Raw genomic sequence first — 6,755 nt, 5'->3', positions numbered from 1 at the left:
CATGTATCAGCTGTGATTGCAGTTTGCTTTTTTTCATTATCTGCATGACCATTGTTGAACTAGGCAAATTGTAACTGTCACTCTTCAAACAAATGTCAAGGATATGTGAGAGTAATTATTTCATAATGACGGAATAAGAACAACATTGTCACATTAAATCATCCTTCCTGAGGCTCTTCAGTTTTCACAAGTGCGTGAGATTGCATGGGAAACTGAAACAGGAGCCTGAACAAAAATCTTCTCACTGATTTCATTTTTTCCTTCTTTGTCTTGCCAGTAAACAGAAGAAAAGAAAAGTGTAACAAAGTACAAATAAGAAAGAATCGGGTTAGACAGGCAATATCAAGTGAAGTCTAACGTTTGTGGTTAACCAAAAAGAACGTGGAAGGGTTTGGACTTGTGATACAAAAAACACTGCAAAGATAATGAAACAGAAATAGACAGGCATGTTCTGCAGCTGGAAAAGTACACACTGACAAGGAGCCAAGAAACAGCTAGCAAGGGAAAGAAAAGGCTGAAGCATCTAGTATTTCAAGTAAGTGCATACAGCAATATTAAGGAGAATTAGGACAAACAAACAGAATGTGAAATCAACTTAAATATACCACCAATCTTACATGAATTTTTTTCTGAATACTCAATGGGAGATTAAAACAAAAACTGCATTTCTTATCACCTCTATTCATGTTACAGAATAACTGCTTTTATAATTATCTGTATGTAGAGCCAGTTTATTGATTTACATGATGTACTATTCATAAACTGTGCACCAGGTACCCCGACTCTTTAAATGATGTCACCTTTTAATAGTAGATGTCATGACATGTGGATTATAAATGAAGAGGTGAAGTTGTATTAGTCCAAGATGTAGCTCTGTTTAGAAGGGGTGAGAAGCTGTCATTTCATATGTTAACTTATGTGCTAATATGAGGTTAAACCGTGTTGCAGCTATTGTGGATTTCCAGAAATCCATTTTTTAATGAGAAATTTTACTTAGAAATGAAAACAGAGCTGAAACTTTGCCTAAGTTTAATTATTAATACTATAATTCAAACATTCAATATGCATTTCTGATCTGGCAATGCGTTGATTTGAATACTCTATATATTACATAAAAACTAACATCTGCAGTTATTCTCATTGCAAGATAATCTGTCATTATGCCAGTTTCCAATGAATACCAATCCATACTTGTATACCTTTCCTTTGTAAAACTATCTGCTCATGACTGTTTTTTTTATATGTTGTCAGTGATATATATATATATATATATATATATATATATATAGATATATATATATATATATATATAGGTTCATAGGTTCATACTAAACTATCTGCCCTAGGGCATTTATAAGCCTAGCCAGAGTTGTGTGGCTTTCACCACCCCTTAGGTTGAAGAATACTATACCCATTAGTTTGCCGTGCCTCTGTCCAGCAGTGATATAGAGATGATCCCCGGGGTAAACCTACGATCTCCCATCCACTGGTCAAGATTCCTCTTGAACAGAGCCAGCGAGGTGCTCTGTCTCACATGGACCGGGATTCTGTTCCACAGCATAGGGAGTCTCTGAGTGATGAATCTGTCCCTCCAGCACATCCTATTTATATCCGTGTTGAGGTTTAAGTCTCTTGCTCTTGTGGCTCTGGTGGATTTGGATTTTTTGAGGTGGAGCATGTCCATTAATTCCGGGTTGTACATGGCCTTGTATGTCAGGCACAGGTCACCTCTGAGCAGACGGTATGCGACTGAATAGAGCTGGAGTTTCTTCAGTCGGGCAGCATATGGCATATTTTTTAGCCCCTTTATCCTTTTGGTAAGGAACTTTTGGGGTCTTTCCAATTGCTGCAGGTGTCGGGTAAGATACATTCCGAATGGGGCATTGTACTCAATCATTGGTCTGATAAGTGAAGAGTACAGGGGAACAATGACCTCCCTTGATCTGGATGTGAATCCCTTCATAATCAGGTGGGTAATGTAGAAGGTCCTCCTAACCACTTTGGCAATGTGAGTGTCAAAAGAAAGGTTACTGTCAACTTGGGTCCCCAGGTCCCTGATAACCTCTTCTGTGCTTAATGGATTGCCACCTATGTGGTAACTTGGGGTTACCTTGTTTTTACCAAAGGGTATGACTATACATTTTTGGCGTTTAGCTTAAGGCCATGGCTCTGGCACCAGTTATCCGTTTCTATGAGACCTCTCTGAAGGATATCTGTGTCTGATGGATTTTCAACTATGGCGCCCAGTTTGCAGTCATCTGCAAACTTTGTCAGCCACAATCCTCCTATGTTTGCCTGCACTTCTGAAAAGTAGATGCCGAACAAGAGGGGGCCCAGGACTGAGCCCTGTGGGACACCGCTTGTGACCGGAGTCTGACATGGCACCAGCAACTCTAACCCTGTGGGTTCTGTCCTTGAGCCAGTTTGCAACCCATCTTGTGACATATGGGTTTACATTTAAGCTGGTGAGCTTTTCTATGATACCTGAGTGGGGTATTGTGTCGAAAGCTTTTGCAAGGTCAAGGTAGGCTGTGTGAACTGCCTTACCCTCATCAATGGCCTTGGTGACTGTTTCAAAAGTCGACCAAGTTCAAGAGGCATGATCTGCCCTTGACAAAGCCGAATTGGGTAGGATCCAATGTCTGTAGGTCCCCTATGTCTTTATTTATGAGTTCTATTATGATCCTCTCCATAGCTTTGCAGACCAGGCTTGTTAAGCTTATGGGGCGGTAATTACCAGGGTCCGTAGAAGCACCGCCTTTGTGGAGTGGGACCACATTGCCGTATGCCACTCTTTGGGTACGTATCCTGTGGTAAGGCTAAGATTAAACAGCAGCCATATGTGTGGGTTTAGTTCCTCATTGAGTTCGTGTAGCTCACAGCCGGGGACACCATCCGGTCCCATTGATGCTGTGTTTTTAGCTTTAGAGAGAGCAGCTCTCACCTGGGCATTTGAGATGATTGGGAGGCTACACTCTGCTGGGATAGATATTTCTCCTTTTGGGGGGGAGAAATTTTCACTGAACCTGTCTGCCAGTATGTTTGCAATGTCTGTGGGTTCAGTGATTTTTGTATAATTTTGGACTAATTCTGAGCATATCTGGGAGTTTCCACCCAGATTTCTAACATAGCTAAAGAAGGCCTTATGATTGTCTTTTGAGTCCTTGGCGATTTTTCTCTCAAAGTCGGCCTTGGATGATTTTATGAGTGATCATAGTTTTTTACTAGTATTGATCAGAGATGTCTTCCCTTTTAGGGATTTTGCTCTATCTTGTAGTAGCTTTCTCCTCTTGTTGTAAAGTTTGTTTATGGCTGGGGTCCACCAGATCGGGCGCTTGCCTTTGGTGGAAAGGTTCTTGATTTTATTTGGGATTGCTTGATCCATGCAATCCTGGAGGTGCTCGTAGAAAGCATTTGTAAGGGATTCAGCAGCGTGGGTTGTGGTTTCCAATGGCTCAGGGGCCTTGAAGGATACCACACCAGTCTTAAGAAGTGTGAAGTTGGCTTTTGAGAAGTTCTTCACTGTGGTCTTCCTTCTTGCGGGTGGGGGCGGGATGTGGATCTCCAGTGAGATTAGTTTATGGTCTGATCTCACCAATGAGGGATATACTTCCGGTGTGGAGCATTTTGTCCCCATGTTTGTGATGATCAGGTCTAGTATATTTTCACCTCTTGTGGGAATGGTGACAAGTTGTTCCACAGCATTTGAGTTTATGAACTCCAGGAACCTTTGGGCTAGGGTATTGGGGCTTGAGTAATGTTCCCAGTCTATGTTTGGGTAGTTGAAGTCACCCAATATGATGGTGTTTGGAGAGACATTTATACTCTCCAGTGTCTTCAGGAAGGCTGTGTGTGGTTCCTGAGTTTGAGAGGGTGGCCTGTAACATGCTACAAACTGTAGAGCAGTTTTGCCTATGGTTAATTGCACCTGAATGGTCTCTGATGCTTCATGAGTTGCCACCAGCCTGGAGGTGTGGATATCCTTGATGAATATGGATACACCCCCTCCTTTTGTGGTACGGTCCGGGTTTTGGGGCCGGAACGCATGATATGAGGTAAAACTTGATAGTGCCGGGGTGCTCTCAGGAGCCTTGAACCAGGTTTCAGTCACAGCACAGACATCGATGTTCTCCATATTGAGGAGGGCTTCGAGGGCATGCATCTTGAGATTTAGACTTCTGGCATTGAGCAGCATTACCCTTATTTTTTTTCCATTATTGTTTTCTAGGGCGGTGGGTTTAGAATTTGAACCTTGTCTAAAAAAGGCACTATGGGGGTGGCAAGAGCCTTTGCCAATATCCGGAAACCCAGGGGTGACAGGTGCAAGCCATCCCTTGCGAAGCAGCGTGGATTGTCAAGCATGTCATTCCAGGCAGACAGACATTGGATCCCCTTAGAATGACACCAGAAATTAAGCCAATTATTAAAACTGATCATTTTGTCTCTGTATTGTGGCATCATTCTTGGTGAAGGTAGGATACTGCTCAGGGTCAGGGTCATACCAGCCTGGGCTACATAATCTGAGAGCTCCTTTATGTCTCTTTTCATGTAGTCCAGGGAGGTATGTCTCAGGTCATTCACACCGGCATGGACAATGACTGAGTCATACTTGTACTTGCTGTGGAGTGACCTGAGTGCTTGTGTTATGTGGCGGATTCTAGCGCCCGACAGGCAGCTTACTGTGACCCTCTCCTTGTTCAGTCTGGTGAGTGGGACGTCAGTGTGTCTGACTATGGAGTCACCTATGACAAGTGTGTCTGGCATTGTCTTTGGCCTTAAGGGCTGTGACTGATTTGCACACTGACTTTGTGATCTATGTGTTGCTTGTGTTATGTCATGAGGTGGCAGTTGTTTGGGTGTCTGCTTTGGAGGCCTCTGCTGTTTTGGTAGATTTTTGATCAGTGCCTCCGAGTATGTCTTTGTGTGTTTATGTGTTTGATTTGTAGTTGTGATAGTTCTATGTGAGACTGGGTTTATGGTGTGTGTGTGGTTACCTTCTCCTCCTGTCTAGTTTTGCCAGTCCTGAGTTGAGAGAGCTCAGCCTCCAGTTTGGCTATATAGTTGCATCTCTCGCATGTATTTGTGTTTTGTGGGAGGAGGAGAGGGTTGTCTGTGTACATGAGGCAATTGTAACATTGCCTCAATATTCCCAGATTCACCAGCTGGGCAGGAGAGGACGCTAGCAACTGACCCTTTGACATGCTAGAAGAAATGAAAAAGTTTGCTGTGTAACTGAGTCAGAAAGGACCTATAGGGAAGTGGGTACTCAAGTGGGTTTTAAGCTAGTGAAGTACTTTGTATAATATAGAAGTGCTTTACCTGACTAAAAAATGCTTTAGGAACAAGTGCTGAGCTTTACAGATAGAGAATAGACTGTTTAGATTACAAGTAGAGCAGTTCTAAGGGAAAAAATGAAGAGCAGACTTTACGGAGCCAGAAATACTTTAACCTTGTTTAACCGGCACTGCCCGATGGTGCTCTAGTGGCAACTCCGTGCTAAATGCAAAAAAGGCAATAAGTCAGTAGTACAGGCTAGCACACTTTAGTGGGCAGCCAAACAATTAAATTAAACAGCAAACAAACACTTTTCGACTTGAATTAGACTAATTTTGACTAAAATGTACTTTTAAGTGCAGATAATAAAAAATGCAGTAAATAACTATGAAAACAGTTAAAGCTTGCTCTAGGTAAGCAGTAGAAGGTAAAACAAATATAAAAGACAGCAGGATACTTAATCAGGAAAGCAGTCGCTTTTTTCAGTTCTCTGTAGCCAGGAAGACTCAACAGGACCACGTGGAGCTGTGTCTGAGCAATATGGCTTCAAAAAAATGCCAGAGGCAGATTTTAACCAGGGAACTTCAAAAGAGCTAGAAATTGTCCAAAATGACCAATTACTATAGCTTCTTCTGCTGAGGTCACTTCCCTCAAGGACAGGTAGGCTATTCAAGGCTCCCCACTCCCACTGGTGAGCTAAAAAACTTCCTTCTATTCAAGTAAGGCAATGGACAACACAGGAACTACAACACAGCCCAGGATACAGCAAGGCCTGTAAACTGGTCTAACTAGTTTAGGAGAGGCAGGAAAACAAGGAATTTTTTTTTTTTTTTTTTTTGTTTTTAAATAGAAACACACAGAAATGCAGAAAAGGCAATAAGTCAGTAGTACAGGCTAGCACACTTTAGTGGGCAGCCAAACAATTAAATTAAACAGCAAACAAACACTTTTCGACTTGAATTAGACTAATTTCGACTAAAATGTACTTTTAAGTGCAGATAATAAAAAATGCAGTAAATAACTATGAAAACAGTTAAAGCTTGCTCTAGGTAAGCAGTAGAAGGTAAAACAATTATAAAAAACAGCAGGATACTTAATCAGGAAAGCAGTCGCTTTTTTTCAGTTCTCTGTAGCCAGGAAGACTCAACAGGACCACGTGGAGCTGTGTCTGAGCAATATGGCTTAAAAAAAATGCCAGAGGCAGATTTTAACCAGGGAACTTCAAAAGAGCTAGAAATGGTCCAAAATGACCAATTACTACAGTTTCTTGTGTTGAGGTCACTTCCCTCAAGGACAGGTAGGCTATTCAAGGCTCCCCACTCCCACTGGTGAGCTAAGAAACTTCCTTCTATCCAAGTAAGGCAATGGACAACACAGGAACTACAACACAGCCCAGGATACAGCAAGGCCTGTAAACTGGTCTAACTAGTTTAGGAGAGGCAGGAAAACAAGGAATATTTTTATGTTTTTTTTTGTTTTTA

General features: G+C 42.0%; 1 protein-coding gene across 1 annotated transcript in view; it reads left to right on the top strand.

Annotated features, from left to right (window-relative positions):
• Positions 1 to 200: 200 nt before the first annotated feature.
• The window catches only part of LOC122809218 (beta-1,3-galactosyltransferase 5-like), a 332,942-nt gene continuing 326,387 nt past the window's right edge, over positions 201 to 6,755 (top strand). Inside the window, exon 1 of the mRNA XM_044080529.1 lies at positions 201 to 535. The gene's annotated coding sequence lies outside the window, so the exon portion shown is untranslated. The remainder of the gene's footprint in view (positions 536 to 6,755) is intronic.

Source organism: Protopterus annectens, chromosome 8.part0 (assembly GCF_019279795.1).
Source record: "Protopterus annectens isolate FY-2018-M chromosome 8.part0, PAN1.0, whole genome shotgun sequence".
NCBI classification, from domain to species: Eukaryota; Metazoa; Chordata; order Ceratodontiformes; family Protopteridae; genus Protopterus; species Protopterus annectens.
The sequence above is the reverse complement of the archived record's forward strand: the minus strand, read 5'-3'. Positions and strand labels throughout refer to the sequence as shown.